This window comes from Odontesthes bonariensis, chromosome 5, assembly GCF_027942865.1.
Source record: "Odontesthes bonariensis isolate fOdoBon6 chromosome 5, fOdoBon6.hap1, whole genome shotgun sequence".
Taxonomy (NCBI): Eukaryota; Metazoa; Chordata; class Actinopteri; order Atheriniformes; family Atherinopsidae; genus Odontesthes; species Odontesthes bonariensis.
The window spans coordinates 10,738,057-10,752,017 of record NC_134510.1 but is presented as its reverse complement, the minus strand read 5'-3'; the positions used below and the strand labels follow the sequence as shown (position 1 = coordinate 10,752,017).

The following is a 13,961-nucleotide window of genomic DNA, read 5'->3' as shown; positions in this document are numbered from 1 at the left end:
GGCTATTTGAAGGGGGCTATTGACATTTAGGCCGAAGATGGGTGAGAGTATCAAAACAATCATCACTTGGTGGCAGGCAGCTGATAAAAGCGCATTTTCTCCCCGTCGGGGAATCGAACCCCGATCTTCCGCGTGACAGGCGGAGATACTGTCCATTATACTAACGAGGAATTTCTGTGTGACTGATACAGTCGTCAGATGAAAAGACAACTATCGCCAAGGAGTGAAATAAGATTTTGGTGTCCCGTTTCAAGGTGCAGGAAAATTGCTATCACAGTCCCATCACTCAGAAGGAGAGTCTTCCATGAAGCTGCATGCCTCGTCAATATTCCCCTTCAACACGAACACAACGCAGACCCACATATTCGCTGGAATGATGCCTGGACCCGCCGACAGTGTCGTCAAATATTCCTTTTAGTAGTCAGGATGGCCGAGTGGTCTAAGGCGCTGCGTTAAGGTCGCAGTCTCCCCTGGAGGCGTGGGTTCAAATCCCACTTCTGACATTGCAGACTTCTCCTAGAGAACCATTTTCTCTGGCAAGGCCACTCAAGTTTACTCCTTGTTTAGCAATACCATGTCATATTGCTATTCTGCCACTGCATCATCTAGTTTAAAGATTATTGTGGCCGCTTTACCTCAGAAGAGTTCTTGCTTCCAAATGCTATGCCTACTTTTTGTTTGCCTCAGGAGCCCTGTTAAACAACAGCCAAGACACTTGTTGCATGAGAATCTTCTGACCACAGCTCAACTAGCTGTGTTGTCACAACCTTCCACAGTGCTTTGGGCAGGACAGAATCATTAGCAAAAGCACATTGTTGATTATAAGGTCTTGGTTTGCACTTAACACCATAGTAAACGGGAAAGGACTTTTGACCGAAGCAACCTGGCCTCATGTTAGGCTATTTGAAGGGGGCTATTGACATTTAGGCCGAAGATGGGTGAGAGTATCAAAACAATCATCACTTGGTGGCAGGCAGCTGATAAAAGCGCATTTTCTCCCCGTCGGGGAATCGAACCCCGATCTTCCGCGTGACAGGCGGAGATACTGTCCATTATACTAACGAGGAATTTCTGTGTGACTGACACAGTCGTCAGACGAAAAGACAACTATCGCCAAGGAGTGAAATAAGATTTTGGTGTCCCATTTCAAGGTGCAGGAAAATTGCTATCACAGTACCATCACTCAGAAGGAGAGTCTTCCATGAAGCTGCATGCCTCGTCAATATTCCCCTTCAACACGAACACAACGCAGACCCACATATTCGCTGGAATGATGCCTGGGCCCGCCGACAGTGTCGTCAAATATTCCTTTTAGTAGTCAGGATGGCCGAGCGGTCTAAGGCGCTGCGTTCAGGTCGCAGTCTCCCCTGGAGGCGTGGGTTCAAATCCCACTTCTGACATTGCAGACTTCTCCTAGAGAAACATTTTCACTGGCAAGGCAACCCAAGTTTACTTCTTGCTTAGCAATACCATGTCGTATTGCTATTCTGCCACTGCATCATCTTGTTTAAAGATTATTGTGGCCGCTTTACTTCCGAACAGTTCTTGCTTCCAAATGCTATGCCTACTTTTTGTTTGCCTCAGGAGCCCTGTTAAACAACAGCCAAGACACTTGTTGCATGAGAATCTTCTGACCACAGCTCAACTAGCTGTGTTGTCACAACCTTCCACAGTGCTTTGGGCAGGACAGAATCATTAGCAAAAGCACATTGTTGATTATAAGGTCTTGGTTTGCACTTAACACCATAGTAAACGGGAAAGGACTTTTGACCGAAGCAACCTGGCCTCATGTTAGGCTATTTGAAGGGGGCTATTGACATTTAGGCCGAAGATGGGTGAGAGTATCAAAGCAATCATCACTTGGTGGCAGGCAGCTGATAAAAGACCAAGCTCTCCCCGTCGGGGAATCGAACCCCAATCTTCCGCGTGACAGGCGGAGATACTGTCCAATACACTAACTAGGAATTTCTGTGTGACTGATACAGTCGTCAGACGAAAAGATAACTATCGCCAAGGAGTGAAATAAGATTTTGTTGTCCCGTTTCAAGGTGCAGGAAAATTGCTATCACAGTCCCATCACTCAGAAGGAGAGTCTTCCATGAAGCTGCATGCCTCATCAATATTCCCCTTCAACACGAACACAACGCAGACCCACATATTCGCTGGAATGATGCCTGGGCCCGCCGACAGTGTCGTCAAATATTCCTTTTAGTAGTCAGGATGGCCGAGCGGTCTAAGGCGCTGCGTTCAGGTCGCAGTCTCCACTGGAGGCGTGGGTTCAAATCCCACTTCTGACATTGCAGACTTCTCCTAGAGAACCATTTTCTCTGGCAAGGCCACTCAAGTTTACTCCTTGCTTAGCAATACCATGTCATATTGCTATTCTGCCACTGCATCATCTAGTTTAAAGATTATTGTGGCCGCTTTACCTCAGAAGAGTTCTTGCTTCCAAATGCTATGCCTACTTTTTGTTTGCCTCAGGAGCCCTGTTAAACAACAGCCAAGACACTTGTTGCATGAGAATCTTCTGACCACAGCTCAACTAGCTGTGTTGTCACAACCTTCCACAGTGCTTTGGGCAGGACAGAATCATTAGCAAAAGCACATTGTTGATTATAAGGTCTTGGTTTGCACTTAACACCATAGTAAACGGGAAAGGACTTTTGACCGAAGCAACCTGGCCTCATGTTAGGCTATTTGAAGGGGGCTATTGACATTTAGGCCGAAGATGGGTGAGAGTATCAAAGCAATCATCACTTGGTGGCAGGCAGCTGATAAAAGACCTAGCTCTCCCCGTCGGGGAATCGAACCCCGATCTTCCGCGTGACAGGTGGAGATACTGTCCATTATACTAACTAGGAATTTCTGTGTGACTGACACAGTCGTCAGACGAAAAGACAACTATCGCCGAGGAGTGAAATAAGATTTTGGTGACCCGTTTCAAGGTGCAGGAAAATTGCTATCACAGTCCCATCACTCAGAAGGAGAGTCTTCCATGAAGCTGCATGCCTCGTCAATATTCCCCTTCAACACGAACACAACGCAGACCCACATATTCGCTGGAATGATGCCTGGGCCCGCCGACAGTGTCGTCAAATATTCCTTTTAGTAGTCAGGATGGCCGAGCGGTCTAAGGTGCTGCGTTCAGGTCGCAGTCTCCCCTGGAGGCGTGGGTTCAAATCCCACTTCCGACATTGCAGACTTCTCCTAGAGAAACATTTTCACTGGCAAGGCAACCCAAGTTTACTTCTTGCTTAGCAATACCATGTCGTATTGCTATTCTGCCACTGCATCATCTTGTTTAAAGATTATTGTGGCCGCTTTACTTCCGAACAGTTCTTGCTTCCAAATGCTATGCCTACTTTTTGTTTGCCTCAGGAGCCCTGTTAAACAACAGCCAAGACACTTGTTGCATGAGAATCTTCTGACCACAGCTCAACTAGCTGTGTTGTCACAACCTTCTACAGTGCTTTGGGCAGGACAGAATCATTAGCAAAAGCACATTGTTGATTATAAGGTCTTGGTTTGCACTTAACACCATAGTAAACGGGAAAGGGCTTTTGACCGAATCAACCTGGCCTCATGTTAGGCTATTTGAAGGGGACTATTGACATTTAGGCCGAAGATGGGTGAGAGTATCAAAACAATCATCACTTGGTGGCAGGCAGCTGATAGAAGCGCATTTTCTCCCCATCGGGGAATCGAACCCCGATCTTCCGCGTGACAGGCGGAGATACTGTCCATTATACTAACGAGGAATTTCTGTGTGACTGATACAGTCGTCAGATGAAAAGACAACTATCGCCAAGGAGTGAAATAAGATTTTGGTGTCCCGTTTCAAGGTGCAGGAAAATTGCTATCACAGTCCCATCACTCAGAAGGAGAGTCTTCCATGAAGCTGCATGCCTCGTCAATATTCCCCTTCAACACGAACACAACGCAGACCCACATATTCGCTGGAATGATGCCTGGACCCGCCGACAGTGTCGTCAAATATTCCTTTTAGTAGTCAGGATGGCCGAGTGGTCTAAGGCGCTGCGTTAAGGTCGCAGTCTCCCCTGGAGGCGTGGGTTCAAATCCCACTTCTGACATTGCAGACTTCTCCTAGAGAACCATTTTCTCTGGCAAGGCCACTCAAGTTTACTCCTTGTTTAGCAATACCATGTCATATTGCTATTCTGCCACTGCATCATCTAGTTTAAAGATTATTGTGGCCGCTTTACCTCAGAAGAGTTCTTGCTTCCAAATGCTATGCCTACTTTTTGTTTGCCTCAGGAGCCCTGTTAAACAACAGCCAAGACACTTGTTGCATGAGAATCTTCTGACCACAGCTCAACTAGCTGTGTTGTCACAACCTTCCACAGTGCTTTGGGCAGGACAGAATCATTAGCAAAAGCACATTGTTGATTATAAGGTCTTGGTTTGCACTTAACACCATAGTAAACGGGAAAGGGCTTTTGACCGAATCAACCTGGCCTCATGTTAGGCTATTTGAAGGGGACTATTGACATTTAGGCCGAAGATGGGTGAGAGTATCAAAACAATCATCACTTGGTGGCAGGCAGCTGATAAAAGCTCATTTTCTCCCCTTCGGGGAATCGAACCCCAATCTTCCGCGTGACAGGCGGAGATACTGTCCATTATACTAACGAGGAACTTCTGTGTGACTGATACAGTCGTCAGACGAAAAGATAACTATCGCCAAGGAGTGAAATAAGATTTTGGTGTCCCGTTTCAAGGTGCAGGAAAATTGCTATCACAGTCCCATCACTCAGAAGGAGAGTCTTCCATGAAGCTGCATGCCTCGTCAATATTCCCCTTCAACACGAACACAACGCAGACCCACATATTCGCTGGAATGATGCCTGGGCCCGCCGACAGTGTCGTCAAATATTCCTTTTAGTAGTCAGGATGGCCGAGCGGTCTAAGGCGCTGCGTTAAGGTCGCAGTCTCCCCTGGAGGCGTGGGTTCAAATCCCACTTCTGACATTGCAGACTTCTCCTAGAGAACCATTTTCTCTGGCAAGGCCACTCAAGTTTACTCCTTGTTTAGCAATACCATGTCATATTGCTATTCTGCCACTGCATCATCTAGTTTAAAGATTATTGTGGCCGCTTTACCTCAGAAGAGTTCTTGCTTCCAAATGCTATGCCTACTTTTTTTTTGCCTCAGGAGCCCTGTTAAACAACAGCCAAGACACTTGTTGCATGAGAATCTTCTGACCACAGCTCAACTAGCTGTGTTGTCACAACCTTCCACAGTGCTTTGGGCAGGACAGAATCATTAGCAAAAGCACATTGTTGATTATAAGGTCTTGGTTTGCACTTAACACCATAGTAAACGGGAAAGGACTTTTGACCGAAGCAACCTGGCCTCATGTTAGGCTATTTGAAGGGGGCTATTGACATTTAGGCCGAAGATGGGTGAGAGTATCAAAACAATCATCACTTGGTGGCAGGCAGCTGATAAAAGCGCATTTTCTCCCCGTCGGGGAATCGAACCCCGATCTTCCGCGTGACAGGCGGAGATACTGTCCATTATACTAACGAGGAATTTCTGTGTGACTGACACAGTCGTCAGACGAAAAGACAACTATCGCCAAGGAGTGAAATAAGATTTTGGTGTCCCATTTCAAGGTGCAGGAAAATTGCTATCACAGTACCATCACTCAGAAGGAGAGTCTTCCATGAAGCTGCATGCCTCGTCAATATTCCCCTTCAACACGAACACAACGCAGACCCACATATTCGCTGGAATGATGCCTGGGCCCGCCGACAGTGTCGTCAAATATTCCTTTTAGTAGTCAGGATGGCCGAGCGGTCTAAGGCGCTGCGTTCAGGTCGCAGTCTCCCCTGGAGGCGTGGGTTCAAATCCCACTTCTGACATTGCAGACTTCTCCTAGAGAAACATTTTCACTGGCAAGGCAACCCAAGTTTACTTCTTGCTTAGCAATACCATGTCGTATTGCTATTCTGCCACTGCATCATCTTGTTTAAAGATTATTGTGGCCGCTTTACTTCCGAACAGTTCTTGCTTCCAAATGCTATGCCTACTTTTTGTTTGCCTCAGGAGCCCTGTTAAACAACAGCCAAGACACTTGTTGCATGAGAATCTTCTGACCACAGCTCAACTAGCTGTGTTGTCACAACCTTCCACAGTGCTTTGGGCAGGACAGAATCATTAGCAAAAGCACATTGTTGATTATAAGGTCTTGGTTTGCACTTAACACCATAGTAAACGGGAAAGGACTTTTGACCGAAGCAACCTGGCCTCATGTTAGGCTATTTGAAGGGGGCTATTGACATTTAGGCCGAAGATGGGTGAGAGTATCAAAGCAATCATCACTTGGTGGCAGGCAGCTGATAAAAGACCTAGCTCTCCCCGTCGGGGAATCGAACCCCGATCTTCCGCGTGACAGGCGGAGATACTGTCCATTATACTAACTAGGAATTTCTGTGTGACTGACACAGTCGTCAGACGAAAAGACAACTATCGCCAAGGAGTGAAATAAGATTTTGGTGTCCCGTTTCAAGGTGCAGGAAAATTGCTATCACAGTCCCATCACTCAGAAGGAGAGTCTTCCATGAAGCTGCATGCCTCGTCAATATTCCCCTTCAACACGAACACAACGCAGACCCACATATTCGCTGGAATGATGCCTGGGCCCGCCGACAGTGTCGTCAAATATTCCTTTTAGTAGTCAGGATGGCCGAGCGGTCTAAGGCGCTGCGTTAAGGTCGCAGTCTCCCCTGAAGGCGTGGGTTGAAATCCCACTTCTGACATTGCAAGCTTCTCCTAGAGAACCATTTTCTCTGGCAAGGCAACCCAAGTTTACTCCTTGCTTAGCAATACCATGTCGTATTGCTATTCTGCCACTGCATCATCTTGTTTAAAGATTATTGTGGCCGCTTTACTTCCGAACAGTTCTTGCTTCCAAATGCTATGCCTACTTTTTGTTTGCCTCAGGAGCCCTGTTAAACAACAGCCAAGACACTTGTTGCATGAGAATCTTCTGACCACAGCTCAACTAGCTGTGTTTTCACAACCTTCTACAGTGCTTTGGGCAGGACAGAATCATTAGCAAAAGCACATTGTTGATTATAAGGTCTTGGTTTGCACTTAACACCATAGTAAACGTTAAAGGGCTTTTGACCTTAGCAACCTGGCCTCATGTTGGGCTATTTGAAGGGGGCTATTGACATTTAGGCCGAAGATGGGTGAGAGTATCAAAACAATCATCACTTGGTGGCAGGCAGCTGATAAAAGCCCATTTTCTCCCCGTCGGAGAATCGAACCCCTATCTTCCGCGTGACAGGCGGAGATACTGTCCATTATACTAACGAGGAATTTCTGTGTGACTGATACAGTCGTCAGATGAAAAGACAACTATCGCCAAGGAGTGAAATAAGATTTTGGTGTCCCGTTTCAAGGTGCAGGAAAATTGCTATCACAGTCCCATCACTCAGAAGGAGAGTCTTCCATGAAGCTACATGCCTCGTCAATATTCCCCTTCAACACGAACACAACGCAGACCCACATATTCGCTGGAATGATGCCTGGGCCCGCCGACAGTGTCGTCAAATATTCCTTTTAGTAGTCAGGATGGCCGAGCGGTCTAAGGCGCTGCGTTAAGGTCGCAGTCTCCCCTGGAGGCGTGGGTTCAAATCCCACTTCTGACATTGCAGACTTCTCCTAGAGAACCATTTTCTCTGGCAAGGCCACTCAAGTTTACTCCTTGCTTAGCAATACCATGTCATATTGCTATTCTGCCACTGCATCATCTAGTTTAAAGATTATTGTGGCCGCTTTACCTCAGAAGAGTTCTTGCTTCCAAATGCTATGCCTACTTTTTGTTTGCCTCAGGAGCCCTGTTAAACAACAGCCAAGACACTTGTTGCATGAGAATCTTATGACCACAGCTCAACAAGCTGTGTTGTCACAACCTTCTACAGTGCTTTGGGCAGGACAGAATCATTACCAAAAGGCACATTGTTGATTATAAGGTCTTGGTTTGCACTTAACACCATAGTAAACGGGAAAGGGCTTTTGACCGAAGCAACCTGGCCTCATGTTAGGCTATTTGAAGGGGGCTATTGACATTTAGGCCGAAGATGGGTGAGAGTATCAAAACAATCATCACTTGGTGGCAGGCAGCTGATAAAAGACCTAGCTCTCCCCGTCGGGGAATCGAACCCCGATCTTCCGCGTGACAGGCGGAGATACTGTCCATTATACTAACGAGGAATTTCTGTGTGACTGACACAGTCGTCAGAGGAAAAGACAACTATCGCCAAGGAGTGAAATAAGATTTTGGTGTCCCGTTTCAAGGTGCAGGAAAATTGCTATCACAGTCCCATCACTCAGAAGGAGAGTCTTCCATGAAGCTGCATGCCTCGTCAATATTCCCCTTCAACACGAACACAACGCAGACCCACATATTCGCTGGAATGATGCCTGGGCCCGCCGACAGTGTCGTCAAATAATCCTTTTAGTAGTCAGGATGGCCGAGCGGTCTAAGGCGCTGCGTTCAGGTCGCAGTCTCCCCTGGAGGCGTGGGTTCAAATCCCACTTCTGACATTGCAGACTTCTCCTAGAGAAACATTTTCACTGGCAAGGCAACCCAAGTTTACTCCTTGCTTAGCAATACCATGTCGTATTGCTATTCTGCCACTGCATCATCTTGTTTAAAGATTATTGTGGCCGCTTTACTTCCGAACAGTTCTTGCTTCCAAATGCTATGCCTACTTTTTGTTTGCCTCAGGAGCCCTGTTAAACAACAGCCAAGACACTTGTTGCATGAGAATCTTCTGACCACAGCTCAACTAGCTGTGTTGTCACAACCTTCTACAGTGCTTTGGGCAGGACAGAATCATTAGCAAAAGCACATTGTTGATTATAAGGTCTTGGTTTGCACTTAACACCATAGTAAACGGGAAAGGGCTTTTGACCGAAGCAACCTGGCCTCATGTTAGGCTATTTGAAGGGGGCTATTGACATTTAGGCCAAAGATGGGTGAGAGTATCAAAGCAATCATCACTTGGTGGCAGGCAGCTGATAAAAGCCCATTTTCTCCCCGTCGGAGAATCGAACCCCTATCTTCCGCGTGACAGGCGGAGATACTGTCCATTATACTAACGAGGAATTTCTGTGTGACTGATACAGTCGTCAGATGAAAAGACAACTATCGCCAAGGAGTGAAATAAGATTTTGGTGTCCCGTTTCAAGGTGCAGGAAAATTGCTATCACAGTCCCATCACTCAGAAGGAGAGTCTTCCATGAAGCTACATGCCTCGTCAATATTCCCCTTCAACACGAACACAACGCAGACCCACATATTCGCTGGAATGATGCCTGGGCCCGCCGACAGTGTCGTCAAATATTCCTTTTAGTAGTCAGGATGGCCGAGCGGTCTAAGGCGCTGCGTTAAGGTCGCAGTCTCCCCTGGAGGCGTGGGTTCAAATCCCACTTCTGACATTGCAGACTTCTCCTAGAGAACCATTTTCTCTGGCAAGGCCACTCAAGTTTACTCCTTGCATAGCAATACCATGTCATATTGCTATTCTGCCACTGCATCATCTAGTTTAAAGATTATTGTGGCCGCTTTACCTCAGAAGAGTTCTTGCTTCCAAATGCTATGCCTACTTTTTGTTTGCCTCAGGAGCCCTGTTAAACAACAGCCAAGACACTTGTTGCATGAGAATCTTCTGACCACAGCTCAACAAGCTGTGTTGTCACAACCTTCTACAGTGCTTTGGGCAGGACAGAATCATTACCAAAAGGCACATTGTTGATTATAAGGTCTTGGTTTGCACTTAACACCATAGTAAACGGGAAAGGGCTTTTGACCGAAGCAACCTGGCCTCATGTTAGGCTATTTGAAGGGGGCTATTGACATTTAGGCCGAAGATGGGTGAGAGTATCAAAACAATCATCACTTGGTGGCAGGCAGCTGATAAAAGACCTAGCTCTCCCCGTCGGGGAATCGAACCCCGATCTTCCGCGTGACAGGCGGAGATACTGTCCATTATACTAACGAGGAATTTCTGTGTGACTGACACAGTCGTCAGAGGAAAAGACAACTATCGCCAAGGAGTGAAATAAGATTTTGGTGTCCCGTTTCAAGGTGCAGGAAAATTGCTATCACAGTCCCATCACTCAGAAGGAGAGTCTTCCATGAAGCTGCATGCCTCGTCAATATTCCCCTTCAACACGAACACAACGCAGACCCACATATTCGCTGGAATGATGCCTGGGCCCGCCGACAGTGTCGTCAAATAATCCTTTTAGTAGTCAGGATGGCCGAGCGGTCTAAGGCGCTGCGTTCAGGTCGCAGTCTCCCCTGGAGGCGTGGGTTCAAATCCCACTTCTGACATTGCAGACTTCTCCTAGAGAAACATTTTCACTGGCAAGGCAACCCAAGTTTACTCCTTGCTTAGCAATACCATGTCGTATTGCTATTCTGCCACTGCATCATCTTGTTTAAAGATTATTGTGGCCGCTTTACTTCCGAACAGTTCTTGCTTCCAAATGCTATGCCTACTTTTTGTTTGCCTCAGGAGCCCTGTTAAACAACAGCCAAGACACTTGTTGCATGAGAATCTTCTGACCACAGCTCAACTAGCTGTGTTGTCACAACCTTCCACAGTGCTTTGGGCAGGACAGAATCATTAGCAAAAGCACATTGTTGATTATAAGGTCTTGGTTTGCACTTAACACCATAGTAAACGGGAAAGGACTTTTGACCGAAGCAACCTGGCCTCATGTTAGGCTATTTGAAGGGGGCTATTGACATTTAGGCCGAAGATGGGTGAGAGTATCAAAACAATCATCACTTGGTGGCAGGCAGCTGATAAAAGCGCATTTTCTCCCCGTCGGGGAATCGAACCCCGATCTTCCGCGTGACAGGCGGAGATACTGTCCATTATACTAACGAGGAATTTCTGTGTGACTGACACAGTCGTCAGACGAAAAGACAACTATCGCCAAGGAGTGAAATAAGATTTTGGTGTCCCATTTCAAGGTGCAGGAAAATTGCTATCACAGTACCATCACTCAGAAGGAGAGTCTTCCATGAAGCTGCATGCCTCGTCAATATTCCCCTTCAACACGAACACAACGCAGACCCACATATTCGCTGGAATGATGCCTGGGCCCGCCGACAGTGTCGTCAAATATTCCTTTTAGTAGTCAGGATGGCCGAGCGGTCTAAGGCGCTGCGTTCAGGTCGCAGTCTCCCCTGGAGGCGTGGGTTCAAATCCCACTTCTGACATTGCAGACTTCTCCTAGAGAAACATTTTCACTGGCAAGGCAACCCAAGTTTACTTCTTGCTTAGCAATACCATGTCGTATTGCTATTCTGCCACTGCATCATCTTGTTTAAAGATTATTGTGGCCGCTTTACTTCCGAACAGTTCTTGCTTCCAAATGCTATGCCTACTTTTTGTTTGCCTCAGGAGCCCTGTTAAACAACAGCCAAGACACTTGTTGCATGAGAATCTTCTGACCACAGCTCAACTAGCTGTGTTGTCACAACCTTCCACAGTGCTTTGGGCAGGACAGAATCATTAGCAAAAGCACATTGTTGATTATAAGGTCTTGGTTTGCACTTAACACCATAGTAAACGGGAAAGGACTTTTGACCGAAGCAACCTGGCCTCATGTTAGGCTATTTGAAGGGGGCTATTGACATTTAGGCCGAAGATGGGTGAGAGTATCAAAGCAATCATCACTTGGTGGCAGGCAGCTGATAAAAGACCTAGCTCTCCCCGTCGGGGAATCGAACCCCGATCTTCCGCGTGACAGGCGGAGATACTGTCCATTATACTAACTAGGAATTTCTGTGTGACTGACACAGTCGTCAGACGAAAAGACAACTATCGCCAAGGAGTGAAATAAGATTTTGGTGTCCCGTTTCAAGGTGCAGGAAAATTGCTATCACAGTCCCATCACTCAGAAGGAGAGTCTTCCATGAAGCTGCATGCCTCGTCAATATTCCCCTTCAACACGAACACAACGCAGACCCACATATTCGCTGGAATGATGCCTGGGCCCGCCGACAGTGTCGTCAAATATTCCTTTTAGTAGTCAGGATGGCCGAGCGGTCTAAGGCGCTGCGTTAAGGTCGCAGTCTCCCCTGAAGGCGTGGGTTGAAATCCCACTTCTGACATTGCAAGCTTCTCCTAGAGAACCATTTTCTCTGGCAAGGCAACCCAAGTTTACTCCTTGCTTAGCAATACCATGTCGTATTGCTATTCTGCCACTGCATCATCTTGTTTAAAGATTATTGTGGCCGCTTTACTTCCGAACAGTTCTTGCTTCCAAATGCTATGCCTACTTTTTGTTTGCCTCAGGAGCCCTGTTAAACAACAGCCAAGACACTTGTTGCATGAGAATCTTCTGACCACAGCTCAACTAGCTGTGTTTTCACAACCTTCTACAGTGCTTTGGGCAGGACAGAATCATTAGCAAAAGCACATTGTTGATTATAAGGTCTTGGTTTGCACTTAACACCATAGTAAACGTTAAAGGGCTTTTGACCTTAGCAACCTGGCCTCATGTTGGGCTATTTGAAGGGGGCTATTGACATTTAGGCCGAAGATGGGTGAGAGTATCAAAACAATCATCACTTGGTGGCAGGCAGCTGATAAAAGCCCATTTTCTCCCCGTCGGAGAATCGAACCCCTATCTTCCGCGTGACAGGCGGAGATACTGTCCATTATACTAACGAGGAATTTCTGTGTGACTGATACAGTCGTCAGATGAAAAGACAACTATCGCCAAGGAGTGAAATAAGATTTTGGTGTCCCGTTTCAAGGTGCAGGAAAATTGCTATCACAGTCCCATCACTCAGAAGGAGAGTCTTCCATGAAGCTACATGCCTCGTCAATATTCCCCTTCAACACGAACACAACGCAGACCCACATATTCGCTGGAATGATGCCTGGGCCCGCCGACAGTGTCGTCAAATATTCCTTTTAGTAGTCAGGATGGCCGAGCGGTCTAAGGCGCTGCGTTAAGGTCGCAGTCTCCCCTGGAGGCGTGGGTTCAAATCCCACTTCTGACATTGCAGACTTCTCCTAGAGAACCATTTTCTCTGGCAAGGCCACTCAAGTTTACTCCTTGCTTAGCAATACCATGTCATATTGCTATTCTGCCACTGCATCATCTAGTTTAAAGATTATTGTGGCCGCTTTACCTCAGAAGAGTTCTTGCTTCCAAATGCTATGCCTACTTTTTGTTTGCCTCAGGAGCCCTGTTAAACAACAGCCAAGACACTTGTTGCATGAGAATCTTATGACCACAGCTCAACAAGCTGTGTTGTCACAACCTTCTACAGTGCTTTGGGCAGGACAGAATCATTACCAAAAGGCACATTGTTGATTATAAGGTCTTGGTTTGCACTTAACACCATAGTAAACGGGAAAGGGCTTTTGACCGAAGCAACCTGGCCTCATGTTAGGCTATTTGAAGGGGGCTATTGACATTTAGGCCGAAGATGGGTGAGAGTATCAAAACAATCATCACTTGGTGGCAGGCAGCTGATAAAAGACCTAGCTCTCCCCGTCGGGGAATCGAACCCCGATCTTCCGCGTGACAGGCGGAGATACTGTCCATTATACTAACGAGGAATTTCTGTGTGACTGACACAGTCGTCAGAGGAAAAGACAACTATCGCCAAGGAGTGAAATAAGATTTTGGTGTCCCGTTTCAAGGTGCAGGAAAATTGCTATCACAGTCCCATCACTCAGAAGGAGAGTCTTCCATGAAGCTGCATGCCTCGTCAATATTCCCCTTCAACACGAACACAACGCAGACCCACATATTCGCTGGAATGATGCCTGGGCCCGCCGACAGTGTCGTCAAATAATCCTTTTAGTAGTCAGGATGGCCGAGCGGTCTAAGGCGCTGCGTTCAGGTCGCAGTCTCCCCTGGAGGCGTGGGTTCAAATCCCACTTCTGACA

General features: G+C 46.9%; 20 non-coding genes across 20 annotated transcripts; 13 read left to right on the top strand and 7 right to left on the bottom strand.

Annotated features, from left to right (window-relative positions):
* Positions 1-98: 98 nt before the first annotated feature.
* trnad-guc (transfer RNA aspartic acid (anticodon GUC)) lies at positions 99-170 on the bottom strand. The gene has a single exon. It is a non-coding gene; the product is annotated as a tRNA-Asp (tRNA).
* A 250-nt stretch (positions 171-420) lies between these two features.
* Positions 421-503, top strand: trnal-aag (transfer RNA leucine (anticodon AAG)). The gene has a single exon. It is a non-coding gene; the product is annotated as a tRNA-Leu (tRNA).
* Positions 504-995: 492 nt separating this feature from the next.
* trnad-guc (transfer RNA aspartic acid (anticodon GUC)) lies at positions 996-1,067 on the bottom strand. Its single transcript has one exon. It is a non-coding gene; the product is annotated as a tRNA-Asp (tRNA).
* Positions 1,068-1,317: 250 nt separating this feature from the next.
* On the top strand, positions 1,318-1,400 carry trnal-cag (transfer RNA leucine (anticodon CAG)). The gene has a single exon. It is a non-coding gene; the product is annotated as a tRNA-Leu (tRNA).
* Positions 1,401-2,214: 814 nt separating this feature from the next.
* On the top strand, positions 2,215-2,297 carry trnal-cag (transfer RNA leucine (anticodon CAG)). Its single transcript has one exon. It is a non-coding gene; the product is annotated as a tRNA-Leu (tRNA).
* A 1,711-nt stretch (positions 2,298-4,008) lies between these two features.
* Positions 4,009-4,091, top strand: trnal-aag (transfer RNA leucine (anticodon AAG)). The gene has a single exon. It is a non-coding gene; the product is annotated as a tRNA-Leu (tRNA).
* An 814-nt stretch (positions 4,092-4,905) lies between these two features.
* Positions 4,906-4,988, top strand: trnal-aag (transfer RNA leucine (anticodon AAG)). The gene has a single exon. It is a non-coding gene; the product is annotated as a tRNA-Leu (tRNA).
* Positions 4,989-5,480: 492 nt separating this feature from the next.
* trnad-guc (transfer RNA aspartic acid (anticodon GUC)) lies at positions 5,481-5,552 on the bottom strand. The gene has a single exon. It is a non-coding gene; the product is annotated as a tRNA-Asp (tRNA).
* A 250-nt stretch (positions 5,553-5,802) lies between these two features.
* On the top strand, positions 5,803-5,885 carry trnal-cag (transfer RNA leucine (anticodon CAG)). The gene has a single exon. It is a non-coding gene; the product is annotated as a tRNA-Leu (tRNA).
* Positions 5,886-7,596: 1,711 nt separating this feature from the next.
* Positions 7,597-7,679, top strand: trnal-aag (transfer RNA leucine (anticodon AAG)). Its single transcript has one exon. It is a non-coding gene; the product is annotated as a tRNA-Leu (tRNA).
* A 493-nt stretch (positions 7,680-8,172) lies between these two features.
* Positions 8,173-8,244, bottom strand: trnad-guc (transfer RNA aspartic acid (anticodon GUC)). The gene has a single exon. It is a non-coding gene; the product is annotated as a tRNA-Asp (tRNA).
* Positions 8,245-8,494: 250 nt separating this feature from the next.
* trnal-cag (transfer RNA leucine (anticodon CAG)) lies at positions 8,495-8,577 on the top strand. The gene has a single exon. It is a non-coding gene; the product is annotated as a tRNA-Leu (tRNA).
* Positions 8,578-9,391: 814 nt separating this feature from the next.
* Positions 9,392-9,474, top strand: trnal-aag (transfer RNA leucine (anticodon AAG)). The gene has a single exon. It is a non-coding gene; the product is annotated as a tRNA-Leu (tRNA).
* A 493-nt stretch (positions 9,475-9,967) lies between these two features.
* Positions 9,968-10,039, bottom strand: trnad-guc (transfer RNA aspartic acid (anticodon GUC)). Its single transcript has one exon. It is a non-coding gene; the product is annotated as a tRNA-Asp (tRNA).
* A 250-nt stretch (positions 10,040-10,289) lies between these two features.
* trnal-cag (transfer RNA leucine (anticodon CAG)) lies at positions 10,290-10,372 on the top strand. Its single transcript has one exon. It is a non-coding gene; the product is annotated as a tRNA-Leu (tRNA).
* A 492-nt stretch (positions 10,373-10,864) lies between these two features.
* On the bottom strand, positions 10,865-10,936 carry trnad-guc (transfer RNA aspartic acid (anticodon GUC)). The gene has a single exon. It is a non-coding gene; the product is annotated as a tRNA-Asp (tRNA).
* Positions 10,937-11,186: 250 nt separating this feature from the next.
* trnal-cag (transfer RNA leucine (anticodon CAG)) lies at positions 11,187-11,269 on the top strand. Its single transcript has one exon. It is a non-coding gene; the product is annotated as a tRNA-Leu (tRNA).
* A 1,711-nt stretch (positions 11,270-12,980) lies between these two features.
* Positions 12,981-13,063, top strand: trnal-aag (transfer RNA leucine (anticodon AAG)). Its single transcript has one exon. It is a non-coding gene; the product is annotated as a tRNA-Leu (tRNA).
* A 493-nt stretch (positions 13,064-13,556) lies between these two features.
* Positions 13,557-13,628, bottom strand: trnad-guc (transfer RNA aspartic acid (anticodon GUC)). Its single transcript has one exon. It is a non-coding gene; the product is annotated as a tRNA-Asp (tRNA).
* Positions 13,629-13,878: 250 nt separating this feature from the next.
* Positions 13,879-13,961, top strand: trnal-cag (transfer RNA leucine (anticodon CAG)). Its single transcript has one exon. It is a non-coding gene; the product is annotated as a tRNA-Leu (tRNA).